At 40.0% G+C, this 17253-nt stretch overlaps 1 protein-coding gene and 1 long non-coding RNA gene across 12 annotated transcripts in view; both read left to right on the top strand.

Annotated features, from left to right (window-relative positions):
* DLG2 (discs large MAGUK scaffold protein 2) overlaps window positions 1-17253 on the top strand; it is a 990031-nt gene that overhangs the window by 32305 nt on the left and 940473 nt on the right. The window lies entirely within an intron of this gene.
* Window positions 1-17253, top strand: part of LOC135451050 (uncharacterized) — a 35781-nt gene that overhangs the window by 7651 nt on the left and 10877 nt on the right. The window contains exons 2-4 of one of the 2 annotated variants that reach the window (XR_010441203.1): window positions 12676-13134; window positions 13351-13471; window positions 13781-14987. This is a non-coding gene — a long non-coding RNA (uncharacterized LOC135451050). Of the gene's footprint in view, window positions 1-12675; window positions 13135-13350; window positions 13472-13780; window positions 14988-17253 lie in introns of those variants that run through there. The other variant, XR_010441202.1, reaches the window with a different exon arrangement.

The raw sequence follows: 17253 nt of genomic DNA, 5'->3' as shown, positions 1-17253 counted from the left end.
CTGTTGGAGGGTGGAACTGCCATCTGTGAGACTTTTCACTGGCAGTCTTGCTTTAGGAGGTACTTGCTCATAACATGAAATGTGAGTGATTATGCTGCAACAAGCCAGCTTAATGAACTCTGATGCAATAAGGATCTATATTTTCATGAGAATACAAAATCAAACCTGGGTATTTTATTTATGTTCTACTAAACCTGCTGTTATTCTGACCCTTTGAGTGACAATCCACTGATTTTATTTGTTCCCAGTCCTTAGTGCCTCGCTGGAGAGGAATTTTATATAAGGGCATGGAGTAATAGGACAAGGGCTTTTAGCTGAAAGAAGGCATGTTGAACCACAGAATACGCTGAGTTGGAATGGGCCCATCAGGATCATCATTCCATCTCCTGGCCCTGCATGGGACTGTCCCCAAGGGTCACACCATGTGCCTGAGAACATTGTCCAATTGCTTCTTGAACTCTGTCAGGCTGGTGCTGTGAGCACTGCCCTGGGGAGCCTGCTCCAGTGCCCAAGCACCCTCTGGGTGCTTGCATTTCCTAATATCCAACCTGAACTTCTCCTGACACAACAGTAGGCCATGCCTTCTGGTCCTGTCACTGTCACCAGAGGGAAGAGATCAGTTCCAGCTCCTCCTCTTCCCCTCATGAGGAAGTCAGAGGCTGCAATGAGGTCTCCCCTCAGTCTCCTCCAGGCTGAGCAGACCAAGTGTACCCAGCCACTCCTCATAAGGCTTCCTCTCAAGGCCCTTCAACATCTTTGTTGCCCTCCTTTGGATGCTCTCTAATAGTTTAATATCGTCCTTATATAGTGTAGACCAAAATGACACAAATTATTCAAGGTTAGATTATACATAAGAAACAAATTATTTACTGTGAGGGTAACTGTAACAGGTTACCCAGAGGTGTTTTGGATGTTCCATCCCTGGGAGTAACCATGGTTAGGCTGAATGGGGCTTTGAACACCTTGGTTTAATGAAAGGTGGTTTTGCCTATAGCAGTAGGGTTGAATTAGATGATCTTTCAAGTCCCTTCCAACCCAAACCAATCTGTGAGCTGAGCTAGGAGCAGGGAAAAGCTTAGATAACTGTAACCAACACTTGTGTGTTATTCACAGGCCCAAAAAACTGAGAGTGAGATTCAAGCCAGATAATTTGTACCACAGATGTGTTGGCTGTTAGAATATAGCCCTAAATATAAGGGTATATCTCTTTAGGCAATAGAAAGAAATGGTGCCAGTGAAAGCAGGAGATCCTGTTTGAGCTGAGATAGCCTGGTTAGACCAGCTGAATTCTAAGAATTCAGTCAAATCAGAACATTAAAAAGAGCAAACGTATAAGAATAATGAAAACAGGTGTTGCTTTAAAACATGCTCTAAAAATTCTGTTTCTGGAGTGAGCTAGCTTTGTTTCTGAAAGACCTTTGTTTTTCAGAACAGACAGTCCTGCAGGAGAAGCAACCTTTTATAGTCAGGACATTATATCTAGTTGTGCAATGCATTTTTTGATACCAGTTTCAGTATCGTTTACCTAAGGAGTCTGAGCTGGAGACATATAAAGCACCAAGCCAAGAAAACATGTCCTGTGTGTGGTGCAAGTGTTGCACCTCAGAGGCAAGGACAAGATTGCTCAAAAGTTCTGTTGGTGATTCCTGATGATTAGGTGAGGTGTATGAGTGACAGCGTAAGAATCCCAGTCGACACTCCACGCAAATTAAAATATGTACATCTTTCATAAACTGCTTGTCTGGGACTATAAGAGTTGCTAGAGTAACCTAAAGGCAGGACTGTAAATATTGGATAAGTACATCCAGTACTTTAATGAGATAAAGTAACTGCCAGGGCTCTTGGGAAGGTAAGGGACAAGCACTCTTTGTTCAGCTTTGCAAAATGTTTTATTTATCATGTAGGGCTTTGTGGCTTGGGAATTACTACCAAGCCCCAGCTTCCCATTGGAGTGCCTTTGTGTTATCTCTTGTGTCATTTGTGACCTTTTCTGTCAAGACAATTTCTTCCTTTTAAGATTTTGGTCAAATAAGAAAAATCAATCAAACAAGTTAGTAAATTTATGCAAGAGATTTTGAATTAGCTATCTTCTTTACTTCACTAAATTTTCAGCTTTGGCCTCTGCAGTTAAGATGAAAGGGTGATATTTGTGCATTTTTAGGGGCCTTCCCTCTTTTTTGATGTATTTCTCCTTAGCCTAGGATGTGAAATGTCTCTTGAAGTACCAGAGTGCTGAAGGCTTTGCTTCAGCATTTGCTTACAGAGCTTGGCGTAGCATTAGGATATAAGGTGAAGGTTCCTGTTATAAGGCTGTGCTCTATCTGTAGCCTGTTTTTTGGCAAGTTGTCTTTCCTTTCACTAAAGAAAGGCCTAAGAAATGAACTGTAATGGCTGTTTGTCAAACACCAGATTTGTGTTTGTGATTGTAGCTTTGGGTGTACCCAGTTTTGGGTATTGGTTGTCATTCGGTGAGGAGATGGATCTCTGGAGAAATGGGACGGGGTTCTGAGGTACAGTACAGCAATAATGTTGTGCCAGGTGCATTTTGCATTTAAATGAGGAGTTGGCATTAAATTGAGACAATCCTAAGGTACTGGAGGATGTCTAGGCAAAGAAAAGGACCAGTGCCTTGAACTTTTGCTAAGCAGTGTGGGTGATAAGTAAAGGATTAGAGAGGAAGACAGGATAGCTAGGGCATCAATACACAGTCCTCAATGGAATAAATGCATAAATCCTGATTGGATTACAAATTTGAATAGACAAATACCTTCTAATAAGAATTGTGTTACATGGTTACACTAGGTTTTTGAGATAACCTGTGCTGGCAAAGTGATCTCATCCAGCATCTCTTTTAAGGATAAATACAAGAACTGCAGGGTTTCTCAGTGCAGATTCATATTCTGCAAGATTTGCACTCAAAAAAATCAGATGTGAAAGTCTTTGGAAGAACCTTCCTTGGAACAGGACTTGTTTCAGTGTGTAAAGGAAATACATGCTAAACTGTGCCAAAGGTTTGCAGATACGGATGTTCCTGAATAGAAGTCTCTTCACAGAACTCAAAAGCAGTTTTGTAGGATTGATTCATTCAAATTCAACTTCCTCCAGTGTCTTCAGTGCCAGTCCTCATCACATGTTTGAAAAAACATTAGTATAAAAATAGTCATGATAAAAAGGAAACCATTATAGTTTGACATAGTTGCTCTGCCAGACATCATCTTGCTGCTGCAAGAAAGCCTCAGAGAATATTACAATTCTTCTTCATTGCTTTCTCTGGAAGTCAGTGGACATGAGAGGTGTGGTAGTTGCATATCTCAAACCCACTGCTCATCATTTATTGCTATATACCAAAACTGTGCCACAAACTGCAATGCTTTTCCCAAACCAAAAGATATTTGACAAGTGTTTGGTGAAGAAGTAAGTTTTGAGGAGTCCTTCACAAAACAATAAATTTACAATAATTCCCAGCTAATTTTTTTTTTTTTTTTGCTTGAAAGTACAGTTTCCATAGTGCTGTGAAAAGACCTAAAGAATTTGCTGTTTACATGTTATATCTTTAAGGCTCTCAATGGCATCAGGAGTGAATTCCAAACTTCTTGGGTGTGACTGCACAGCTGAGGGTGACTCTTTCTGAACTGGGTAATGCTCTCATAAAGCAGCATCCAGTAAAGTGTGCAGATCTCATGTGGAAGCAATATATACAAGTGCTGGGACCGAACAGATGGCTCACAAATGCAGAAGAAGCTGCAGTCAGCAAATTCTTAGTAGTTTGCTCCAAGTGTGGTTACGTGACAAAGTTACTGCAAGGCAAGCAGGAGTATGGATTTCCAGCAAGTTTATGAACTTCCCTTGTGCACACTTACTGTCCAACAAAGCACTCTGAAAGAATGTACTGACAGCTGAAATCTAGTTGGAAGTGTCTTTATTAGTGAACTAACCTGGGAACTCACCTATTTCCACATGGAAAACTCAATCATCTACATGTAAAATAGCTTGAATGGTTTCTGACAAGATTTTGGCCCACATGACCAGCATTCTTTCTAACCATTCACAGTCCAGGGATCATCACCATAAATCTGCTGCTCTGTTCTGGAGGCTAAGAGAATTTTAAAGTAAGAATCCAAGCTCAAGTCTAGAAGGTGATTCCAAGTGTGTGTAGTTGACATGGCAGAGCTTGTGCATTTTGGGTATTGGGTAGCATCTCACAGGCACTGTCAGAATGTGCCTTCAGACTCTTCTTCAGACATTGCAGGTTGTCCTCTTTAATCTTCTGGAAGTGTATCATCTTTTGTCTAGCCTAAATAATATGCCTGATAGCAGTCACTCAGCACCTTGTTCTTGTGGCTAAATTTGACTTTGCCACATCCAGGCAGATCCAGTGGCTTCTATAGCCTCTGGGGACAAATATATTGTCTGTGAAGAGCCCTGGTTAGCTGCTAGTTAATGCATAAAAAATAAGGCTCATAGAGTTCACGAAGACAGAAACCTTTGCAAAGTTTTTAATCATCTTTCCAAAGAAATGATGGTTAACAGTCTAGAGTGAAGCCTTCACATAGCCCAGGAAGGCAGCGGTGTTCTGGGATGCATCAAAAGCAGCATGACCAACAGGGCAAGAGAGGTTTTCTCCTGCTCTATTCTGCTTTGGTGAGAGCCCACCTGGAGTGCTGCACCCCTCTCTGGGATCCTCAGAAAATCCTCAGCACAGGAAAAACATGAACCTGTTACAGCAGGTCCAGAGGAGAGTCATGAAAATGATCACAAGGATGGAACACCTCTCCAGTCAAGGCAGACTGAGGGAGTTGGAGCTGTTTGACCTGGAGGAGAGAAAGCTCCAGGAAGACCATTGTGACTTTTTAATATTTGAAGGAGTTTATAAGGAAGGATGGGGACAGACTTTTTAGTAAGATCTGTGGCAATAGGTCAAGGAGGAATGGTTTTTCAGGTAAAGGGGGTCGATTTAGATGGATAAAAGGCAAATTATTTTTTATAATGAGGGTGGTGAGACACTGGCACAGATTGCCCAGAGAGGTAGTAGCTGCCTCATCCCTGAAAACATTCAAGGTCAAGTTGAATGTGACTCTGAGCAAACTGATCTAGTGGAAGATATCCCTGATCATTGTGGGGAGGTTGGCCTCTCAAAATTCTTTCCCATCCATCTCTTTGTGAGAGATGGCCTCTCAAAATTCTTTCCAACCCAAGTGATTCTGTGATATATTGGCCATATTCACCATGAGGAGAGCTCTTTGGATTTCTCTGGTTTAATCCCCTGAGTTTGTGCAAACCCCTCCATCCCTGTCAATCCAGTGGTGAATAATTTTAACAGCCATTGTTCTTTTCTGATCAAAGGCTGTAGGTCCTGGCAGCAGCAGCAGATCTTTACTCATGGAACCTCATCTTGACTAAAGCGTCTTCTACATCACCACTTCAATATCACAGAAATCTTCGTTTGGCCTAACAATCAAATCTCTCCTGACTGCATTATCTCCAGCTCATTTATCCAAGAAACATCAATTATTTGTATTAAACACAAATCTTTTCAATGGGGATTTTCTCCATACTGTGCTAAACTTCAGCATTTTACATATAATTTAAGTGCCCTGTAATATTTTGATGCTCTTTCCTCTGTTTATTTGCTGTGTTGAGACCAAGCATGAAAACTGCCTTTTTCACAGCATCTGCACCACTAGAAAACTCAAATTATTTGAAGGAAGTAAAAATCTTCCCATCCCGAACAGCAGTAAAAGTCCACTTTGTCACAGCAATATCCAAATGATGAATGTTCAAGGGCAAAGCTTTGATTAATGACAGCTGCAGTTTGGATTTCACTAATGGTGATTTTGTATCTCCTTCCAGACAGCTGCACACTTACTGCAAGTATCTAACTAGACATATTTATTATGCTAGTTTGGTTAAATAGTTGTATAAATGAAGCATATGGATACTTGTATAATTTGCATCTGCAGTGTGTGACTCTTATGTGAAGTAGGCTTCTAGGAGAAGAGTATCCATCCTCCTGTTGAGATAGTCCTATTTTATTAAATTAAGGAGGTCTCTGATTAGGTTCCATAGAAAGGAAATACCAGTCTGTTGAAGGTCCTGGGGGGTGAAGGGATGCAGTTGTTTTCTGTTCAAAAGCACATTAATACACTGAAAGTTGTCCAGTAATTTCAGCTGCCCTGCCAATATCTTTAGTAAAAAATTAGCAAATTTGGGGTGAGCATAGTGAACTGTAAAGCAAGTATACTGCCTTCTATTAAGTGTTCTTTTTTATAAATGTGAAAGACTAGTCAGCAGTTGTGCTGATGGAATTGTTGTGCAGGATTGCAACTGTAAATAGGATATTGAGACAATTGGATGGGAGTAAAGCTGAGGTGAGACTTCTAAAATGACTGGTTTCACCTGTAAGTTGTTACTGTAATGCAATTAAAGTGATGGTTATGCAGTGATTGTTGGGAACTTGTGTTTTGCAAGCAAAGCTGTAGAGAAACCATCAATATGATCCATAATACAAATTCTGGCTATTTTATTGTACAGATGTAATTTTAGCTTTAAGTTGTGTTACATGAAGTAAAGTGTGTCTTCCTCCACTTTATACCCAGGCATCTCCTGCAAAATACCAGCTTCCATCTCCATTTCTATTACTGTCCTCTACCAATTTCTTTAAATGTTAGGTTTTTGAAGCTATCCATTTGTAAACTATTTGTTATTTTATACACAAGAAAGAAAGTAATAAGGTTGGTTATACACATTGGATACACAGATACAGAACAGATCCCAAACAGACTTCAGGTCCTTGATGGTGCTACATTGCCTGAGCAAGGATTCCAGCATTCCTTGGCCTGTCCATGCTTGTCTCCTCCTTACCCTAGGTGTTCCCTCCACCACGTACTGTTGCCTGCAGCACAAATCCTGATTTACCTTGAGGAAACATGACAAGAGTCTCACCATGCCAAAGGAACCTCCCATCAGTTGTTTTGTGATTGTAATCAGCAGTGTTGCAATGCAGAGAGAGATGCACAGGCCAATTTATGGCTTCAGAATTAATTTCTCTAGTGAGTTGTTACTAGTAGGTAAGGTGCAAAAAGCACATGCTCAAAACACTCATTTTTTTGTTTAGGGACTGCAGTCATGGGGATAGTAAAATCCTACAAGGTGGTGCTAGAGTTTTACACATCACTGCAGCAAACAGGATTTTGAGCTAGAAAAACCACCCTACTCCCACATCCCCAGCAGATTCCAAATTAGTGTTAATTCTCTCTTTTTCCTTCATGTACTATTAAGTGCATTCTCTTCACAAGCTAATAAACCATAGTGGGTGATAGTGTGTAAAATGAAAGTATGTTAAGAAATATTTTACTTCCTATTGTTTATTATTCTTTGTGTACCAGACACTGTGCTCCCTAGGACAAGTAATTAATGCAGGTGATGTGGTTTTTCGGGGGGTTTCTCTTGAAGGGATGGTTTGTACCATGCAAATTTATTTTTTCTTGCTTTACAAGGGTTGGGAACAGCGAGTAAGAATTGTCACCAGGTGGCGCCATTAACCTAAGTTATGTTCCAGTGCAGTGAATGCAATGAAGTTTGTGTTCAAAAGGAATTTAGTAGAGAGATTGCTCTTTTCACCTTCCTTCAAAGTAAACACACAGTACAGAGAATAGGCCAAATACTTCTGTTCACTGGCACATTTTAGATTATTTCATGCATTTGCAATGCTTTAATGTGGTGAAGATTCTTCCCTGCTTTGTGGATGGTAAGTAACATGCATACTTACATTTCTCCAGAAAACCCGTGCCTGCTTAAGAATTTTGCAATATAATTCATATCTGGCACATCCAAAAGCAAAATTTCCCCTATTGAAATCCCAGAACAAGACCAGGGAATTCTCAGATGAATGAAATGAATATACTCATGTCAAAATATTGCTAAAATGTTTTAAGACTATTATTCTATGAAGCTAAGCAATAGAAAATCGATTTTCCTTACTTACAGTGAGAGGCAGTATGGGCAGTGCAGGAGAGATGAGGAGCCCCATCCCTGGCTGCTGTTCACAAGTGGTGCCGACCCCCTCTGCATCAGAACTGCTTGTGCTGCTTCTTGGCACTCACAGGGTGGTGTAGCTGTCTTCTGAAGCAAGGAACAAAACTTTTCCCCTTGCAGACATTTAAATAGCTTGAGTTGAAAAGTTAGAGTTTGTTTTGAAAGGGTCAGGTTGCTTTTTAAATGGCTTTCAGTGAATTTTATCAGCTTGATCCTACAATGGTAAACATCATGGTGTTTTTTCTGAGCAGTGATATTAACCTAATGACAGGAGACTAGGCTGGCCCTTGGGAAACAGCAAATTCTTGTCTTCTGATCAGGTATTAAAGAAATGCAGACCATCAACCAGTTCTTTCTGCATATGCTGGAATATTTAAAGTCAGCAGTGTTTTAGCTAGCAACTGTGGGATCCTTCAAAGCGTAGTTGTAGGGTGCAGGTTGTAGTTCCTCCTTAGCTCATAAAAGTAAGCAGGAAACCAGAGATTTATACTTTAAAGGATTATTTCATTAAATTTTTATTAGAGTGAAACCATGAAATGGGTATTGTCCGTGTGAACTGTGAATTGTTAGGTCACATCAAAGCAAAAGGTTGATTGTACTGGGCCATATGCTCCCATTTCAGTGATTCCAAGGGCGTTACTGGGTAGCATTTTATTGTGCTAAACTGCAAGTCATGCTGTAATTTAAGCTATACATATTTTTTGTGATTTTTTTTTTTTACCTTTACTTGCTTCTCTGGTCAGCTGTGAAGGTCACTGATTATGCAGTCTTTGTGTCAGTGTCCAGTCCTTGTGTTGAACAGAGGCAGTGGAGTCTGTCCTTGGGGATACTAAAACCCTGAGTGGACTCAGCTCGGAGGAACTCGATCTAGTTACCCCTGCTTGAGCAGGGAGGTTGGAGTAGGTGTTTTCCAGAACTGCCTTCCAATCTCTGCCACTCTGGCTCTGTGTCTAGCAGAAGAAAGGTCTTGGCAAACAGAACTTTGGAATTTCTCTAATTAAGCCTGTGAAGTGTGCTGTGTGGAAACTGCAGAATTGTTCTCAGGTAGACTCCTTGCTTGTAAAGATAAGAGCAATATTCAGAGCATTTGGAAAGAACAATTCTTAATGAGATTTACATTTTGCTGCAGTTTCTTACTGATGTTTACCCATTACAATGCAATAGACACTTAAATTCCAATTTGTCTTTATCACCTAGCAAAGCAGAAATAATGTGCATTTGAATCTTTCTACCAGGTGCTGATCAGCCATGGAATTTTTTTTTTTTTGTGTTAGTTAATTAGTTGGTTAGGGTTAGAAGGTAGAATGATTCAGCAACACAATAGCTTAAAGAAAAGTGCCATTAAGGATCTGGCAAAAATATTTCAGTTCTAAACCATCCTCTGTGTACACTCCAACCTTTTCAAGTTTGTGTGCTGACTCAGTGGGCATTTTACATAGCAGCAATAGCAGTATTATTGCAACCATGGTCTAAGGAAGAAAGGGATGCATGGCTTGTAGGGAAAACAAGAGCAGCCAAGTAGGGTAGTTTTTGACAAAAGAGGGTATTGCCTGGAAGAGTGTCTCCCTGATGTTGATTTTATTGTTGGTTTATGTAATAAAAGGCAAATGGAAACAGTGACATTATCAAATGCATCTGTGGTCCAAAAAATTTTATCTTTTTTCACTGTTTGAAGGATCCAAATGGGGTATCAGGAATATTACTCCTGAGTCATGATAGGAGTTGTTTATTGTTTTCCTGTTCTCTCACTTTTAAATGGGGACATGGATGTGGCAGCAAAAAGAAAATAAATCTGATGTGTAGGTATCTTTATCTAGGATGCTGTTTTCAGTAGAATCTTCAGCACTACAAAGCCTGTTATCATGACATAACATAAATCCTAAATTCCTTGGTGTCATAAAACACTAGTAATACTTCAAACCATTTCTTTTCACTATTTTCCTTGCGGATATAATTTTTGTATTTCTCCACATTATTTCACATTTCTGGTTAAAATTGCTTTGCCTTTTTTTTTTTCTTCATTTTTCATCTTCTGTGGTCAGTAGCAAGCCATTGATTTTGTACAGGCATCATCTGGATTTCCAGCAAGTGCTGCAGGGACCCAAATGTTTTCTTGGGTGTGATACTGCAGGCAGCTGGCTGTGCTTATAACTGATTCTGTTCCTGACAGCTTTAAATAATTGCTGTTTGCTTGCCTGCAAGCCTTCACTGAAACTGAAATTCTTGCACAAGCCCAGATATATCAGGAAAAATGTGGGCAAAGCATATGAAGAAAGCAATTTATCCATCACTGACAGTCTAGCAGCGCATAACAATCTTTCAGTGGCTGGTCAATGGTGAACAGGGGCAGTTTCATAATGTGAGGTTTGGGGTCAGAATGTCTGTAGGACCTGTAGGCCTCCTATTTGTTTTTCAGAAGTACATCTACACACACATAGACAACTGATGAATAGTTTATGTTTCTTTTTCTGTTAGAAGTTTGCATTCAGGTTATTATTTATACAATGCTCATCTAAAGTGTAGCAGAACTGACAGGTGAAACTTTTTGTGAGTGATTTTTCTTCCTAATTTCTTTTTTAAATGAAACGACAATAGCTAAAATTATTTATAAATGACATTCATATTTGGCAAGGACTGCTGACTGAAAAATAATCATGGAATACATCAAATTGGAAGGGACACATAAGGCTTGTAGTCCAACACCCTGCTTCTCACAAGAGTACCTAAAATACACTGTTTGACTAGGGGCAGCATCCAGACATTCTTTGAACTCTGACAGACTTGGTTCTTTGGTCATAGAATCACAGAATCATAGAATGCTGAGGGTTTGAAAAGGACCTTAAAGACCAGCTAGTTCAACACCCCCTGCCATGGGCCGAGACAGCTTCTACTAGACCAGCGACTGTTCAAGGCCTTATCCAAACTGAGTTGGAACTCTACAGCCTCCCTGGCCAACCTGTTCCAGTGCCTTGCCACCCTCACAGTAAAAAACTTCCTCCTATTATCTAAACCTTAAATTTCCCTCTTTCAATTTGTAGATTTCAGTTTCTTTTCTGGATACTTATGAGAAAACATGAAGGCATTTTAGATATTTCTCTGGACTAGGCAGTAGCTGGCTATTATTTTCTTATTTGGGGGAGTAGAGATTCATGTATCCACTTGTTTTCAGTGCATGGTACTGACCAAGCTACCAAGTGACTGGCGCAGGTTTCCATTCTGGCTGTGCTCTGAAATTTGACTTTTCAATCCTCTCCTCCTCTCTAGGTTAATTAATCCAATTTAACTGAATTCTGTCAACTGCTCTACTCTTTTTCCAAGTAAAGCAAAGTGTAGCAATGCCCAAGTCGTGCTTACATACCACATTTTCTGGAAGAGGCGTAAACTTGTATATTGTTCAGCTTTGTTTTACTGGCTATGCATCAGATACCCAAGAACTTTCTGGAAGTACACACTCATAAAATTTTCACAGGAATCTCTGTGGTTCTAATATCATTGGCTTGCACTGAGTCCTGATTAAGTCCTAAATCAAGCTCACAAAGGATGCTGATCACCCAAATGACAGTGAAATAATTTTTCCATAGCTACAGCTAAAGGAGCTTATAGTATAATGTTAGGAGAGATGGGCAGTGTGGCAGAGGCAGACTTTGAAGTAGACACCTAGAAAGGCAGGCATAGTGGTGTTTGGACATGTTTTTATAAGATCCAATGCCAAAGAGCTGTATCTTTCTCGTGGAAGTTAATAATTAGTTTGAGTGTTGGAAAATGAAATTCTAACTCAGTAGCACACAATTATTTTCACTGTAGTTGGGAAGCACCGACTGTGCATTGAGGGGACAGTGCAAAGTCAGTCTCTGCTCTGCTGCCGTTCCTTTTACACCTGAAAACTGTGTCATGGGGAACCCCTGGAGCTTGTTCTTCAGAAAACTACTCTGAATTAGATTCTTCCCTGTGCCACCCAATATCCTTTCAAGCAAGGAAAATATTCTGCTGTCCTTGAACTGTTGACCTGTGAGATGGAAGAGCCAGCTCAGTGTGTTTGCCTAAGTCTGCTTCTCAAGAGTCAGGGGCTGTTTGCTGACCTCCTGGCCAGGGCGACTGCCTCTTATCTGCTCTTGACCTTATTTGTTCTCTTTTACTTGCAGCTCTGCTACAACTGAAATTTTCCATGAGTTTAGCTCTGAATCACCTGAATACACAAACCTTTCTAGTCATAGTTCGCAGGGAAGGTCAACACTGTAACTGAAAATAAATGAATTTGGCATAAGTGGCTGTGTCTCTGCTGTGCTGCCCGGGTGGGAGTCAAGGGTGGGTGAGCATGTTCATTAAAAGAGGTTCCTCCCCAAAATGGATTTTTTGGTGAAACCCTAGCTATGATGCTATGCTTCCCATGTAGGTAGCAAGTGGGTAATTCTGTAGAAGCTTGCTAACAACAATCACATCTGTACAGCTGTGGATGCTTCCTATGCCTAATGTTTATTTGGTTTTTTTTTTCTTCAGACTTGTCTTCCCCTGTACATCTATTTGGGAAACTCAGACCTGTCAAATGGGGAGGGGGAAATTTCTCTGGGGTTAGTTAGTTCTAACATTCAAGATATCATTTGGAAATATGTAATCTAAGTGTCTTTAACAACCTGTCTTTAGCTGAAAAATGAGTTTCATGGAGAAAGCGAGAGAATGAACATGGAAAAGCAGAATAGAAAAATTCTGGAAAATAAGAAGCAGTTTTGTTCTTCCTTTCATTACCCTTGTCTGCTTCTGGGAATTAGATTAAGTAAACCTAAAAGACAGGACACGAGGAAAAAAAGAAGACATCCAAAATTCATACTTACATTAACAGAACAATACCCTGAAAGGGAAATCATGCCAAAAGTTGCATCTGTGCCTTTTGCAAGATGGTGATAAAAAAGCAAAAGAAATCTCTCAATTTTCAAGATAGCTTCAAAAAGAAAGCAACCAGACATGGAACTACCTCCCACACTTCGCTGCCAGCGGCTCTTGCATGTGATGTCCTTGGATACCCAAAAGATTAGCCAGTCTCATCCACCTGGCCCATGTCACAGGGATCAAGGACATTTCTCCATCTGCAAACTTAAGCTCATGGTAAGTATATCTTTTTACTAAGTTGCACAGAATTTTCTTAATAAACAGTGTTACTGCTTTTTATTTTGTAATGACTCTGAAGCACAGTTATTTGTGTCTGCCAATTGTCATGAATTTATTGAATGAAGGAAAGGCTGTAATACAGTCTAAGAAAGATAGCTTTGTGAAGGCTAATATGAAATAGAAGAGTTAATAAACCTTTCTTTTATTTTTCAGCTCTCTGAAAGTGAAGAGAACAAATTGAAAGTTAGAGTCTGAGAAGACTAATAGGGGCATCTCATTCTTGATGGGGGCAACAGTCCTCTCATGTGGCAATGCATTATGAGCAACAAAGAAGGTATCCTTTCAAATTACTTTGTGTTCTCAGTATGAACAGACAGAACACATGCCGTGGGAAATTTGCATCCACTTTTTATTTTCATAGATTCAGAGTCTGTTAAAAAAATCACACAAAAAGCAAAAAAATGCAGATTTAATCTGTGATTTGGTGATCTCATATATTCACCAATCTTGAAGTTTCTTCTGCTGTACTTTTATTGATTTAATCAAATGGCAGTTTTTATAGGGCCAGAGCATTTTCCTTCTCTGTTGAGGTGCAAGGTCTTTTCCTTCCAATTACTAAATCTCAGTTACCGTTCATTTACAGCAGAAGTCCAGAAATTGGATGAAGTTTCAGCCTCTCAGTGGTCATTGACTCAGGACCAGATTGAGCAGAGAATAAGGTCACATTTTGATTGGAAAGGCATCTGATTGTCAGCTGCAGCCTGTGAAAGACCAAGTCAAGGACCTAAAACCAAATATGGGCTTTGCACTTGACTGATGTGAAATTCATGTTTGTGTTTTGGTCTGGTTTCACAGACATTAAATGAGAGTCTACATTTGTGGTGGCATGTAGTCAAAATTGCTCTTGGCCAGCTGGATACCACATGCCTTTCTTGAATTCAGAGAATTATTACACTGGATCATTAAACTTCTAATTTAATGTTCATTATACCTGAAGAAATTATTTTCCTCTTTTGGTGCTGTGTCCTTTTCTGTTTTTCTTGCTGCAAGTTTAATAACTACCAAACCTTATCTTCCTCTTAAGAAGAAACAACTGCTTTTAATCTAACAGAAAGCATGTATTCTTGAGAAATCAATGATTCTGTCATCCTAAACATGCTGCCATCAACACTGAAAATAAAGCTTGAGCTCATTTGGATTCTGAATTACTAAAGGTGTGGGACATCAAAATGTTTTCCCTAGAGGCCAAAGAAGGTGGAGCTTTGGTCTCTTTTTGACTTCTCACAAGATTCTCTGTGGCCAGGAAGCTGTTGTCCTTGAGATGTCTGTATTGACACTTATCTACAAGTCACTTATCCAGTTATCCAGCAACTGTTTCTTAAATTCTTTTCTGAAGTGTAAGGCTGGCATTTTCTGGATGTACCTCCATGTAGGCACATCTCCATCTTTACTGGTTTCCCAGCTGAATTTCTGCTCAAAGTGGATTGATAGAGGTGTGTGTGAATCAAGTACACAGCTGGGCACTCCTCATACTCTTCTGTATTTCCAGATGTAGCTGACTGTCATTGTGGAGGGACTTCATTGCTCTTTGTAAAGGATTTAGCCTGTGCAAGAGAAGGGTCACATTCTGAGTAGTCAGACAAAACCATCTGTGTGCAGTGGGAAGAGTGACATGAAGATTTCAGTGGCTCATCCAGGCTTTGCTAGAAAGTCATGGGAGTTTGGGAAGAGTCTTGAAATGGGACTGAGATACATGATGAGGAGGCTTGTGATGCAAAGAGTCTATAGGGACAGTATTACAAAGTTCATATAAGACTCTTCTGTTTTATCTGTGCTCTGTTACTGTCTTTTTACATGTCAAAGAGCCTTCCTGCTTGCAATATAATTTTAAGATAAGTGCTTGTTTATTTCCTATAGCACTGAAGATATCCCAGTGCCTCAGGCTACATACTTGGGAGAAGAATGCTCTTGGGTAATGTGAAAATAAAACTAGTTACTTAAGACCAAATGGACTATATAGAAATGTCATTTACAAACAGAGGTGAAGAAATGAAAACCAGACTTCCTCCTCTTATACCTAGATTAAATCAGAGAGGTCTCTGTCTGCCTTTATCTTGCTGAGAGGCTCTAAATGCTTTCCTGATGCACACCTTCTGAGGAATTCTTTTATCTGTGTATGTCTTACATTTCAGGTTTTCTGCATTAAAGGGAGCCTGTTCCTGGCAGAAAGCATTAACTGATCTTTAGCAAGTCCCTCAAAGGATCTGAACGGGCTTAATCTTTACCCTCAACACATGTACTTCTTTTCTCTTCGTACTCATTCAATATATTTCAGCCATTTAGCAAAAATGAGGGGTCTTAATGTCTTAGACCAAGCATAAATCTCCTGCAGTACCCTGGCTGTTCAGTAGCTCCTCGACTTAATGAATATTGCCTTCTCTCTGATCGAGTGTCTCCATCCATGTACGCAAATATTTTATATTTGATCTGCCTGGGCTAGTGGAGGATGTCCCTGCCTATGGCAGGGGGCTGGAACTAGGTCATCTTTTATGTGCCTTCCCATCCAAACCATTCTGCCAGTCTATGTTGAATATGCGTAGTATAAACACCTAAATAGTGCAGAGATAGGCAGATCACTGATACCAGTGGGCTGGTAAATAAATAGCTTGGATACCATCATAGATTTGGGATAATGAAGCCTTACAAACTTTCTTTTCCTATGTAATATCAAAAGACAGAAATAAGACTGGGGGAAGAGTCCTGGGGAAGAGGTACTGGGAAGGGTACTGGGAAATCACAGAAGGAAGGGGAGAGGAAGAACTCAAGGACAAAAGCAGGGCAAAAAGGTAAAGGCAGTGGCCTGAGGAAATAGAATTCAAAATCAGCCCACTGAGGAGCAGAAGTCAATATGGCCAAAAAAACCCCCAAAACTGCAGAGGAGAAAAGCAGAGAAAACAAAGGAGAGAAAAGTTATTTGATTAAAACTTTGAAGAAAAATGTCCATGAGAAGAGGGAGGAGTAAAGGAGGCCATGAGAATGATTGTATATAGCATCTCAACTTGATGATTTGTCTTTCTCAGATTTTTTCATATTTTTATATGAAAGGAAGCACAATTTTGCAAAGTCAAGACTGAGAGGGAAGAGAGATACTGTATCTATGTGTGTCTAACTGCCTTTGGGTAGGGTGGAATAATGATAGATAGCGAAGGAGAATAGTATCAGCCAGTCACATTATGAGTTTTACTGATAACTGATGTGTTTTGAAGTTATAATGGCAGTGTGAGCTTCAGCCATCCAGATTTTAGAGGTCCACAGTGACCTACTCTGAGCTGGCTGTCTGAGGGTTCTTTTATTAACAGTGGGAAGAAATAACCTCTTTTTAAGAGGTTGAACACTGCACTTACAGAAGTGTTTCCCTGCAGGGAGCTGAGTCCATTTGAAAAGTGGGTCAATAATACATATTCTGTTTTATCAAGTGCTCAGAAATATTCATAATTTTCATTAAAATTGTTCCACAGTGACTGTTTCAAATGTCAATACTGTATTCCCCTCCACTGAGACACTCCTGTTATCTTCCCTCCTGTCTTTTTTTTTAATATGGGTGACAAGTCAGGGATTCCATTCTTGCAGCTCAGCTCAATGTAGAGGAGAACTAGGAAAACTACTGAGACCATCTTGGATACTGTTGTATTATTTCCTTGGCATTTAATAGCTGTATAATCTGTCTGACTGCAGATGCTGCCAAAACCAGTGATACAAAACCCATAAACTCCTTGTTTTAGGAGGACTTCTTTCTCAGTGGAAACATTTATTTAAAAATGCACAAATACTGTGATGGTTAAGTTATTTTGGGGGTCTCTATACCTTGATAGGTTTGATAATCTGCTTTGGATACTGCCAGAAACTGGCTGAGCTTCAGAAATGCCAGTGTCCTTTCTCAAATGGTCTGAATGGGAGCTGTCTCCTGGGAATACCAAGAGACCTCCTGAGAAGGTCTTTGGGTCATTGCAGCTCCTGTTTGACTGAGCTGCTGGGATGTCCAAGAGCTTTGAACAAATAGTCAAGGTCAGTTTTTTTATTCACAAAATAAAAAAGGAGTAGAAGAGTAGGAGTCTA

This window comes from Zonotrichia leucophrys, chromosome 1 (genome assembly GCF_028769735.1).
Source record: "Zonotrichia leucophrys gambelii isolate GWCS_2022_RI chromosome 1, RI_Zleu_2.0, whole genome shotgun sequence".
Classification (NCBI taxonomy): domain Eukaryota; kingdom Metazoa; phylum Chordata; class Aves; order Passeriformes; family Passerellidae; genus Zonotrichia; species Zonotrichia leucophrys.
The sequence above is the reverse complement of the archived record's forward strand: the minus strand, read 5'-3'. Positions and strand labels throughout refer to the sequence as shown.